Raw genomic sequence first — 12,675 nt, 5'->3', positions numbered from 1 at the left:
ATCAACTATACTATATTAAAAAAAATAAAATGTAATTTCCTCGGAGGCCTTCATGTACCATCTTCTCCAAAGTGCCTCCCTTCCCAGACCATTTTTTTATTTCCTTAATAGCACTTATCACCACTCTGTGAGATTTAATTTATTCATTGATTTTGTTATCTATTTATTTCATTGAATGTAAGATCCAAGATGACTCATATCTTTCTTGTTTTGACTTATCTTCAGTTGGTTCCTCAGCAGACTATACTCACAAAATAACATATTTTAGTTGTAAATGTAATCAATAAATGTCATGAATCTTTGATATGTAATATAAAACATAGTGATCTCTTTGTGAGATCTTAAAGGAAGATGCTAGTCTAGTGGTTCCCAAATTGTATTTTAGGCAGTGACAAATTAAGAAAAAAAGCAAGAGCTAAATTTCAGTTGCCAAGGTTTTACCATAACTATTAAGTAATTCTGCGTATAAATAACAACAAAAAAGCCACAGTTTCTATGTCCACCCTCATTTGACCAGACAAAATGATGGAGAGTTAAAGGCATTTTAAGCCAAAGACACTATAAATGTGTAGAAGTGGAAATAGTATGGTAGCTTTGACTAAAATAGTAAGGTTATTGGAAGAGAGTGTGATCACTAAAGAATTTGAAACATTTGATAGGTTTAGATGATGGAGAATTTTATATACTATGCATAAGCATTTGGACTTTATCCTATAGGAAGTAAGAAGATTTTTAGGCTAAAAGATCTTTAAGCAAGACAATGGCATGCTTTAATTTACATGTAAAAATTATCATTTTGTGGCCACTGTAGCAAAAGTCTTGGAGGGAGATGAGACACAAATCAGGGAATCCAGCTAGAAGGTTGTTATAATAAGATGTTATAGCAGGATGGCAAATCTGGATTGACATAAGACAATAATAAAGGTCTCTGCTATTAGCTTTTTTGAGAAGCTCCAATGAAGACTTATTTTCAGTTTCAGTTTGTATCATCTACTTATGGGCTTTAGAACGAATTTCAATATTATTAATCTATTGGCTTCATAGTTCCATTTTTAAAATGAGTATGCTAAAAAAAACCCCAAAACCTAAACAATAAAGTCTTCATTGTGAGGATTAAAAGAAGAAATGGATGTGAAAGCACTTTGCAAAGTACTACACAAATGGAAACTATTTTTATTACTAGTAAGGCAATTTAGTTTACAAAGAGAAAAAATTACTTTCCCACATGTCTGCTCTCATAAGCAAACTCCCCAGGCAACATGAATCACTCTTATAACCTTAGCACTTTTTCATACTTCTATCATAACGCCTCCATTAATTATAAATTGTTTATGCCTGGTTTTTCCTTGCAGCGTATAAATCCTTTAGAGGCAGTAAGATAGTCTTATGAATCTTTGCAGCCTGGCTTGTGGTAGGCAGTAAGTGCTCAGTAAATGTTAATTGCATACATGAATGAACAATTAGTTCCCAGGAAGGGATGAAGGCAGATAGTAGGGAGCTGATGGGGACTTCACAGGTAAAATAAATAATAGAGCGTATGTGTTAAAATGAAAAGTTTTCAGAGTGATTGATGATCATATATTTTATTTTTGTCTAGAGGATGTGTCTATATATCTATATCTGTATCTATATCTATGTCTGTACCTGTAGAGAGATATAGATACACTATATTTGCCAAAATACTGTAAAGTTAATATTGCTCTTAGTAAGTTAAATACTTTGTAACATTGATAAACATCCTTTTATAGTATTGTGTTCATTTATCTAATCATTTAGCAAGTCTCTTTCCAATGTCTGATTAGTACAAAGCACTGTGTGATTGGTTTTCTTTTTTTACTAAAGTATAGTTGACTTACAATGTTGTGCCAATTTCTGCTGTACAGCAGAGTGACCCAGTCATACATGTACATACACACATTCCCTTTCTTATATTATCTGTCATCATGGTATATTCCAAAAGACTGGATATAGTTCCCTGTGCTATACAGCAGGACCTCATTGCTTATCAATTCTAAATGTAATATCTTGCATCTACTAACCCCAAACTCTCTGTCCATCTCATTCCCTTCCCCCTCCCCACTGGCAACCACGAATCTGTTCTTTATGTCTGTGAGTCTGATTTTGTTTTGTAGATAGGTTCATATGTGCATATTTCAGATTCCACATATAAGTGATATCCTATGGTAGTTATCTTTCTCTTTCTGCTTTGTTCACTTAGTAAGATAAGTTATAGTTCCATCCATGTTGCAACAAATGGCATTATTTCATTCTTTTTTATGGCTGAGTAGTATCCCATTGTGTACATGTACCACATTTTCTTAATCCATTCATCTGTTGATGGACATTTAGTTTGCTTCCATGTCTTGGCTGTTGTGAATAGTGCTGCAATCAATATAAGGGTACATGTTTCTTTTTTTTTTTTTTTTTTATTTTCCCACTGTACAGCAAGGGGGTCAGGTCATCCTTAGATGTAAGGGTACATGTTTCTTTTTGAATTTTAGTTTTGTCTGGATAGTTGCCCAGGAGTGGGATTCCTGGATCATATGGTAGTTCTATATTTCAGTTTTCTGAGGAAGCTCCATACTGTTTTTCATAGTGGTTGTACCAATTTACATTGCCACCAACAGTGTAGGAGAGTTCCCTTTTCTCCACACCCTCTCCAGCATTTGTTATTTGTAGATTTATTAATGATGGCCATTCCGACCAGTGTGAGAAGGTACCTCATTATAGTTTTGATTTGCATTTCCCTAATAATTAATGACATTGAACATTTTTTCATGTGCCTACTGGCTATCTGTATGTCTTTTTTGGAGAAATGCCTAGGTCTTCTGCCCATTTTTTTGATTGGGTTGTTTGTTTTTTTGCAGTTGAGTTGTATGAGTTTGTATATTTTGGAGACTAAGCCTGTGCCAGTTGCCTCATTTGCAATTACTTTCTCCCAGTATGTAGGTTGTCTTTTAGTTCTTTTTATAGTTTCATTTTCTGTGCTAAAGCTTGTAAATTTGATTAGGTCCCATTTGTTTATTTTTGTTTTTATTTCTATTGCCTTAGGAGACTGACCTAAGAAAACTTTTGTATGATTTATGTCAGAGAATGTTTCACCTGTGTTCTTTTCTAGGAGTTTCAAGGTGCCATATCTTATGTTTAAGTCTTTAAGCCATTTTGAGTTTATTTTTGTCCATGGTGTGAGGGTCTGTTACATGCTGCTCTCCGGTTTTGCCAGCAACACTTGCTGAAGAGACTGTCTTTTTCCCATTTTATATTCTCGTCTCCTTTGTTGAAGATTAATTGACTGTAGGTGTCTGGGTTTATTTCTGGACAATCCATTATGTTCCATTGATCCATGCATCTGTTTTTGTACCAGTACCACACTGTATTGATTACTGTAGCTTTGTAATATTGTCTGAAGCCTGGGAGAGTTATGCCTCCTGCTTTTTTTTTTTTTTTTTTTTTCTTTCTCTGAGGATTGCTTTGAGAATTCTAGGTCTTTTATGGTTCCATATAAATTTTGAAATTATTTGTTCTAGTTCTGTGAAAAATGCCATGGGTAATTTGATAGGGATCACATTAAATCTATAGATTGCGTAAGGTAGTGTGGCCATTTTAACAATATTAACTCTTCCAATCCAGGAGCATGGGATATCTTTCCGTTTCTTTGAATCCTCTTTAATTTCCTTTATTAATACTTTATAGTTCTCAGTGAATTATTTTTCACCTCCTTGGTTGGGTTTATTCCTAGATATTTAAATTTTTTGGAAGCTATTTTTTATATTCTTTTTCTAATATATCAATGTTAGTGTACAGAAATTCATCTGATTTTTGAATTTAATCTTGTATCCTTCTGCTTTGCTGAATTCGTTTATCATTTCAAGTAGTTTTTGTGTGGAGCTCCTAGGGTTTTCTGTATATAGTATCATGTCATCTGCATATAGTGACAATTTTACCTCTTCTCTTCCAGTTGTGCTGTTGGTTTTAAATAGGCATGTCCCTGTCCTCACCAAGTTTCCTATCTAGTTGGGGGAGGGACAGTGTTGAGGGAGGGAAGGCCTGCTCCATGCCAAACACTATCCTAAGGTTTTCATGTATTTTATAATACCAATTACCATTTATTAAGTATCTATTATATTTATAACAACCCTGTAAAGTAAGCATTATTATGCCCATTTTACAAAAAAAACCCAAAAACCTTAAGCTTAAAAATATGTTATTAATTTACCTGGGACCACAGAGCTAGGAAGGGGCTGAGGCAGGTTGATTGATAACCAGGAAGAGTCTAAGGGGTATTTTTTATTTCAGAATCTAGATTATCTTGCAGTCATTCAAGTTAATTTAACAAATACGGAATGTCTGTAAGGACAAATGTACAAATTTATAATGAATTATGATAATAAAGTCCCTAATCTCAGGGAGTTTTTGATTTGGTGGAAGTATTTAGAAAAATAAATATAATTGTAAGGTTGAATTTTAATCAAAAGTTGACTGGTCTTTGGGAGAAATGTCTCTCAGGAACTGAGTGTCATCAAAGTGTTGTGTGATGAGTATCCTGAGTTTGGTGCTGAAAAGACCACTATTTAAGGCTAAATCTTCTTGTTATGGGAATGTGGGCATGGCAAATTTCTGGGCCTGACTGCCCTCATTTTTAAAATATAAGAAATAATAGGTTATGTGTATACCTTGTTTTAAAAATTAGTAGGTGGAGAAAAGGGAAAGTTGTTTTTAAAATGCAATACCTATTTCTGATAATGAAAGCCAGTCTCCTCGAAACATCTTTTTGGTATGAAAGGCTTCAAATAAGAGAAAGCATAGAAAAATGATGTATAAGTTCTTATCCTTAGTATATAAAGTGAATCCTGTCACAAAGTAAGTGCTGAACACATATTTATTAAACTTCGCTCTTGAATGGGGTATATAATGTGAATCCTGTCACACAGTAAGTGTTTAATAAATATTTATCCAACTTAGTTCCTGAACAGAGGAAGGAGACCAGAGGAAATCAAATCTCTCCTCCAGCTAGTAGGGAAGATATGTTGTACTCAACCTCTTGTGACCTTTTTAACACTTCAAGCAGTCAAGCAGTTGTCAGTAAATATATTAGTTATAATCCAAATCTCCATTTAAGTCGGGCATTTTTATTTGCTTGTTCATTCAGTTGCTTGTTCAGAAATGTATATATCTGGCTCTGTGTGTGCACTGCAAAGAACATATTTGGAGGTTGCGATGTCCTGTCTTCGTGTCTGTTTGTTTCTGTTAAGTGTCTGTTTGCTCCTTTTTCCTGTTGAGTGCTCACAGCATGCAGCACTCTTGGGGTCAAGAATAGTACCATATATTCTCCATGGATGCTTTATATTTCAACAGGTATTATAGACATAAGCTTAGGGGATAAAGCTTAAGCTATGCACCAGCCAGAGAGAGGATTTATTTGAGGAAGTCTGGCTTACTTAACACCATCAAACCACACACCCATAGACAAGTATCTGTCTGCCTACCAGGGCTAGCCTTTAGTTTGGATCCTTGGCTAGACATGTACATGCCTTTGCTACAGATAGGACAAATAAATACTATCTGCAAATCTTGTATGTAATTACAATATTAATATTAGTAAACATTATAGGAAGTCTTTTTTTCTAGCTTTAACCTTTCATTTCATTCACTCAAAATTGTCTTTTCAATAAAATTTTATTAAAGGTGAATGTTCAGAACTTCTGCTTCCTTGATTTTTCCAACTCCTCCCACTAAGTACTACTAATAGCCCGGGCTTTATATATAAAGCAAACATAGAACATTGGAAAGATAGAGAGAAAAAGATAAGCTGTCTTGGGCCCTTGGGCCCTTGGAACCAAAGGAACAATAAGGTCGTGAGATCCTTGGGTGTTCTTTTTGCCTTATCTTTCCTGAAATTGGAGTTACAGAAGCTGATAAACTGCAAGTGCCACAGGTGCAAAGAAAAAAAAAACAAAACAAAACACAACAAACACTTCCTTTTTGTAGTCAAAGAACCAAGAAAGAGACAGTCTCACATCACAGAAAGTTTTAGACAATAAACTACTCTACTCTAGCTACACATCACAGAAAAAATTGTGGCCCCCACCTCTGCCCATGTCAACAAAGACCATGAGGGTAGCCTAGAACTCCACCCTCACTAGGCTGTAACAAGATACCCCTCCTCCCCCTGGGTGGTGTCAGAGACAGCTGAGTAGGGAGCCAGGACTTTCATTCCTGCTAGTAGTCATGAAGCCCCTGACTCCATCCACAGTGTCAGGGGGAGCGTGTGTGAAATCTGGACTTTCACCCACTCCATGCAATAATGAGGTTCCCCTCTCCCTCCCTACTGGCCTAGTGTCAGAGGAGACCTGGTGATGAGCCAAGACTTTACCAGTGGTTTATATACCCATTGCCAATGTCCCATGGTCATGGGGCCATACAACCCTATGGTGACATAGGTGGACGCATGTGGAGCAGTAATGGGGCACTCTTCCTCCTCCCAATCAAGGTGCTCCTGGGGAGCACTCATTCCTCCCGTCCCCCCCCCCGCCCCAGTGAGTGGAGTCCCCTGCTTATCTCAGGTGTCAGTAGCAACCAAGTGAAGACCTTGGACTTCTACCTCTACTTGACGGTAATGAGGCAACATCCTCTCTTCCCCGTCACAGCAATATCATGAAAGCCAGATAAAATAGAAAGTTGAAATAAAATGTATAGTTTTTAACAAAATACCCAAAATGTCCACATTCCAGTTGAAAGTAAGCCATCATAATAAGAACCAGGAAAATCTCAACATGGGAGAATAAATACAATGCATGATAACATGGAGATGGCAGAAATGTTAGAATTTGAGAAGCCCTCAGTTCTTCTTATTTTTTTCAGTTTTGCCTTCTTTCTTCTCTCCATATTCTGTTGACACAAATATTAGAACTTTTTTTTAAATAGTCATACAGATCCCTGAGTGTCTGTTTAGTCTACCTCTTTCTTTTTTACTTTTTTCTCTCTATTGTTCAGATTGAGTACTTCTCATTGTTTTTTCTTCCAGTTCATTAATTCTTTTATTTCTTCCTTATTCATGACCAAATTGTTTTTATTCTAAGAATGAAAGACTTGTTCAATATTGAAAAATCAATCAGTGTAACTCACTATATTAACAGGTAAAGAAGAAAAAGCATATGATCTTATCAATCAAAGCAGAAAAATTATCTGACAAGACTCAATACCTATTCATGATAAAACTTTCAGAAAAATGGGAATACAACAGAACTTCCTCAACTTGTTAAAAGCCATCCCCCCAAAATATCTACAGTTAGCAATATATTTAATGGTTAATGACTGACTTCTTTCCCTTTACAACAGAAAGTAACACAACTCTGTAAATAAACTATATTCTAATAAAAATTTGAAAAAAAATTTGGACCAAGACATAAATGTTAGCTTTCATCATTTTACTCAGCCTAATACTGAAGTCCTAGCTTGTGCAATTAAGGCAAGAAAAGGAAATGAAAGGTATACAGATCAGAAAAGAAAAAATAAAACTATCCCTAGTTGCAGATGACATGAGTATCTTGCGTAGAAAATCTAAGGAATCTACCAAAAAAACCCCTCCTAGAATTCAAAAGTAATTTCAGAGAGAGCAGGATATGAGGTAAACAACAGAAATCAATTGCCTTTTTATATGCCAGCAATAAACACACAGATACAAAGAATAAAAGTATAATGCCATTTACCAATTTCATTGCTTAAACAATGAAATTCTTAGGTGTAAATATCACAAATATGTATAGAACTTGCTTAAAACTACAAAATACTGGTGAAAGAAATCAAAGATCTAAATAAGTGGAAAAGTATGCCATATTTATGTGTTGGCAGATTCAACATAGTAAAAATGTCAGCTCTCCCCAAACTGATATAAGGCTTAATGAAATTCCTACCAAAATCTCAGTCATAATGTTTTTAAGTTATAGGAAAGATTATTTTAAAATTTAAATGAAAAATATAGGAACTAGCATAGTAAAAATGATTGTGCGAACAGAAGAGTGAAGTGTGAAAAATCATGCTACCCAATTTCAAGACTTATGTAGCTATAGTAATCAAGACGGCATGCTATTGATGGAGGATGGGCACATAGACCAAAGGATAAGAGTAGAGGGTGAATCTAGAAATAGGCATACAAAACTGCCCAACTGATTATTGATAAAGATGAAAAGCAGTTCAATAGAGGAATGCCACCTTTTTCAACAAATGGGTGCTAGAGTAATTGAAGATAATATGAAAAAAAGAATGTATGCATATGTATGTATGACAGGGTCACTTTGCTATAAGCAGAAATTGGCACAACATTGTAAATCAAGTATACCCTAATAAAATTTTTTTTTTAAATCTACAGGTAAAAAAATAAACCTCAATCTAAACTTCACACATTATACAAAAATTAGCTCAAAATGAATCATACATTTAAATATAAAACACAAAATCACTAATCTTTTAGAGAAGAATTAGTCGAAAATCTTTGTGACCTAGGGTTGGGTGAAGTTCTTAGATATGACACAAAAATCATGATCCATAAATTTTTAAAAATATAGATAAACTAGACTTCATCAAAATTAGAAATTTGCTTTGGGGTTCATATTTTTAAAGAGATACAAAGACAAGATACAGACTGGGATAAAATATTGGCAAATCACTTATCTGACAAAGGACTAGTATCTAAAATATATAAAGAATTCTCAAAACTCAACATCGAAGGAACAGACAACCTGATTAGAAAATAGGCAAAAGACATGAATAGACATTTCACCAAAGAGGACAGATAGGTGGAAAAAGACTACATGAAAATCTGTTCAATATCACTAGCCATTAAGGAAATGAAAATTAAAACCACAATGAGATATTACTACATGGCTATCAAAATGGATCAAATAAAAAATAGTGACAATACCAAATGCTAGTGACAGTGTGGAGAGATTGAGTGTCTCATATATTTGTGGCTGATGGGAATGTAAAGTGGTACATCCATTCTTAAGGACAGTTTGGCAAGTTCTCCATAACCTAACATGCAGCTATCATGGAATCCAGCAATTATATTTTAGGGCATTTATCTCAGGGAAATGAAAATTTATGTTCACACAAAAGACTGTACATCAGCGTTCAGAGAAGCTTTATTTGCTATGTTCCCAATTTTTCTACCCGGAAACAACCCAGATGTCCTTCAATAGGTAAATGAGTAAAGAAACTGGGGTACATCTACATATTTACTCAGCATTTATTTGCTGCCAGGAGTCTACTAGGGTGCTTATATACATGTGTGATGTGAATCTTGGAAGGTAAATATTATTATCATCCTAATTTTGTGGATTAGAAAATTGAGGTTTAGAGAGATTAAAAGGCTTTCTCAAGGTCATTCAGAGCAAAGGCTAGAATTTGCAACCAGGGTTTTTTAATATTCTAAATCCCCGTTTGCTTTCCACCAGAGAGACTTTTATGAAAATTAGGGTGAGGGACTATGTGTGTTTGTTATTCTTTGTATTCTGGGAGGATGTAACTAATCATGTTGTATCCTGTCTAAGGATTGGTTCTGTCAGCAGACGTTCAGGACAAAGTGATTGCCTAACAAAAGACTTTCCTTTTCCATCATCTGTATCCATTGCCTTTACCGAGGCATCTGCAAAGTCACATCGTAGCATTTGTTGAGTTTCACTTCTCCAAGAAAGAGGGTAGGCCTGAACACACTCTCTGCTATTGACTCATTTCATCATGTGAAAGAACTAATGCTCATAATTTGTTGTAATTAAGTTTGCAGCTTGTGAAGCCTAGAACACTCAGTTACTCACAGAACTGCCTGAAATGACTGTTTTGCAATGTCTATCCCTGCCCTTCAGAGTCAACCAACACAGGCCTGAATATCCGCAATTATCCAGCAGGCGTGGCTGAAAAAGCCTATGCATCATCACCTTTTTTTTTTTTTTTCAGCCAGCAGTAAGCTTTCAATTAGAATAATCACCTAATTTCAGGTTCAAGTTCCATGTATATACTTAAAATGAAAACACAAGTCTTAGACTTCTAGTCAGACACAGATCTGAGTGTTACCAGCACTTTCTACTCTCCATTCTTTGAGCTTTAGGTTTTATGAGAACAGTTCTTGCTTTTTGAAGCAATCATTAATAAAATCACCTAATTTTCTATTCAAAAGTAAAACAAAACAAAACAAAAAAACCCAGCAGCAACAACAACAACAACGAGGTCCTTGTACCTTGATGGAATGGCAGCTGCAGAGTAAAATGGTGTCACCTAAAATCATATGATTTGATGATTCTAGAGATTGCAAACCAAAATGTATCTGGAAAAGCCCAAGAATTGGAAGTAACTGCCTTTTGTTTGATGACTTGTAGTGCTACTTCGTATCTCTGTGTCTTTAACCATGCCTCTCAATTTTGATTTCAACAAACTCTAATTTGGTGCCTGCTTTATACCTCGCATCGTGCTTGGCTCTGGAGGTTCAATAATAACCTCTGCCTTTACCTAAGTCACAGTGCTGATACGTGAGAGAAATGAGATAATAGATGTGAAAGTTCTTTGTAAAGTGTATAATTCCATAAAAATTAGACATAACCTGATGCCATTTCCAATTGCAAGTGTATATAGTATCACCAGTGGAGCCTTGAAGATAATGAAAAATCCTTGAACATTAACAGAAAATACATTTATATTATGCCATTGTGAAGTCTAGAAGTTGAAATTGGACAGAATACTTAATAAATGCAGGAAACTTTCCTTTTTTACTACTATTATTTCAGCTCTTGGACTAGTACAAGGTGCAGAGTTTGTGCCAAATATTTATTGAATAAATTAGTCTCTTTTTCTGTATATATGTAATTTTTTAAGGGTAAATGACTAGAAGTCAAATTAGTGGACATAAGTTTATATATGTTTAATCTTGGTAGACATTGTTAAATGCCACTTCCAATTGACGACACCAATTTATTTTTAATTGTATTAATTAAAAAGATATTTTATGCCTCTGTCCTTTGACCCCATTCATATTTGGCTAGCATATTTTTCTTCTGGGAATAGCATTCCTTTCTTCTAGGAATTATGCCTTCTCTTATTCTTCTGGTGGGAGGTGCCATGTTAGTACGAACTCATCTTCTGATGCAGTTGCTTGGATCAGGTCATCATTTATTGGTGCAAGAGTGGTCGCTGGATATATTCAGGGCCAGTGAATCTCATACTTGGGATGTTTGGCCCTGGGGACCTTGAAACTTGAATCAGTCATTTTCTGTTGGTTGAAGTGGTAAGATATAAAAGTCAGAATATTCTGGTTGCTGTGTTTTCTACCAAATGGCAAAAGCAAGTCAGCACCAAGAGAGGTCTGAAGTCCACATGCAGGAAAGAGCAGGAGGGGTGAGTTCAAGTGCAGTTAAGTGAGTGCCTGGTTCCCAGTGGTTCTGCAGTCAAACTACATGAGCAACATGGAGATTCAGGAAATATCCCAATTTCTTTACAATGATAATAATATTTTGTTGTTGTTGTTACTTAAGTTAGTTCAAGCTGGATTTCTTCCAGTGTCATAATAGTGAAGCCTCCTACGCAGTAGGAATCTTGACTCAGTAGTTATCTCATATGTAGCAGCATGAGAAAGTTTCCATTTTCCTATACATTTGCCTATAAGGATTGTTATCAATATTTAAGTTTTTTTTGTGTCAATATGGTAGGTGAAACCAATGGTATCATCTTTTTGTTTAAATCTGTATGTCTTAAGAACTAGCTAGATGGAAACTGTTTTGATATCTGTATTGTTCATTTGTAATTCTTTTGTGAATTGCTCTATATAATATTTGATAATTTTCTGTGGGGGTTGTATTTTCCTTATTAATTTGCAAGGATTCATTAAATATTATGGCCGTTAAACTTTGTTAGTTGCATACATGGCAGCTATTTTTTTCTCATCTGTTATATGCTTTTTAAAATTTTTGTTTATGTTATATGTTACCTATATGTTTATGCTATAGGTTAATAATTTTTATGTATTTAAATTTATTATGATTTTTCTTTGATTTCTGCACTTTTTTGACTTGTTTAGAGGGATTTTTTTCCTACCTCCAAATTATTTTAAAAAATCTAAAGTTCCTTTTTGTACAAGTTTATTTTACTTTTCCCCAATCACTATGCTCTTAAATACATAATTTAATGCATACCTTGTAAGATAAGTGTTTTATCTCTACTTTTCAGATTATTATGAGGAAAATGAGGTTGAGAAAGTTGTCCAGGTCACATACATGGTAAATGCTGAGACTGTGGTATGACACCAAGCTCATACTCTTTTAACCTTGCAATATATAATTGCAATTAGTATTCAACCTCTGCAAAATATAGCTAAGAATGAAGGTTATTTGTAGTGACTGTAATTTCCCTCCCTCATCCTTCTATTCATCCCCAGTGTGGTTTGAGTTGGCTACCATTACAAATTAATATAACAAAAAATATGCACTTACTGTGTAAGGGCCTGGTTAGTATGAGCTGTGATCCACATGAACTTTGTACTTAATATGCCCTTGATTAAAGATGGGTGAATGACTGATAGCATCAGTCAGGACCTGCGGGTGGGAAAGATCACACTGATCCCGTCTGCACCGGAAGAGCCAAGGTTAAGCTTAAAGCCAAAGTTTGGAAGTAAGACGAGGAAAAGCCCGGCTG

General features: G+C 35.0%; 1 long non-coding RNA gene across 1 annotated transcript in view; it reads left to right on the top strand.

The window, feature by feature from the left end:
• LOC102158082 overlaps positions 1-12,675 on the top strand; it is a 367,968-nt gene that overhangs the window by 11,128 nt on the left and 344,165 nt on the right. The gene's annotated exons all lie outside the window — the stretch shown is intronic.

Source organism: Sus scrofa, chromosome 8 (assembly GCF_000003025.6).
Source record: "Sus scrofa isolate TJ Tabasco breed Duroc chromosome 8, Sscrofa11.1, whole genome shotgun sequence".
NCBI lineage: Eukaryota > Metazoa > Chordata > Mammalia > Artiodactyla > Suidae > Sus > Sus scrofa.
Note: the sequence above shows the minus strand (reverse complement) of the source record. Positions and strands in the feature narration are given on the sequence as shown.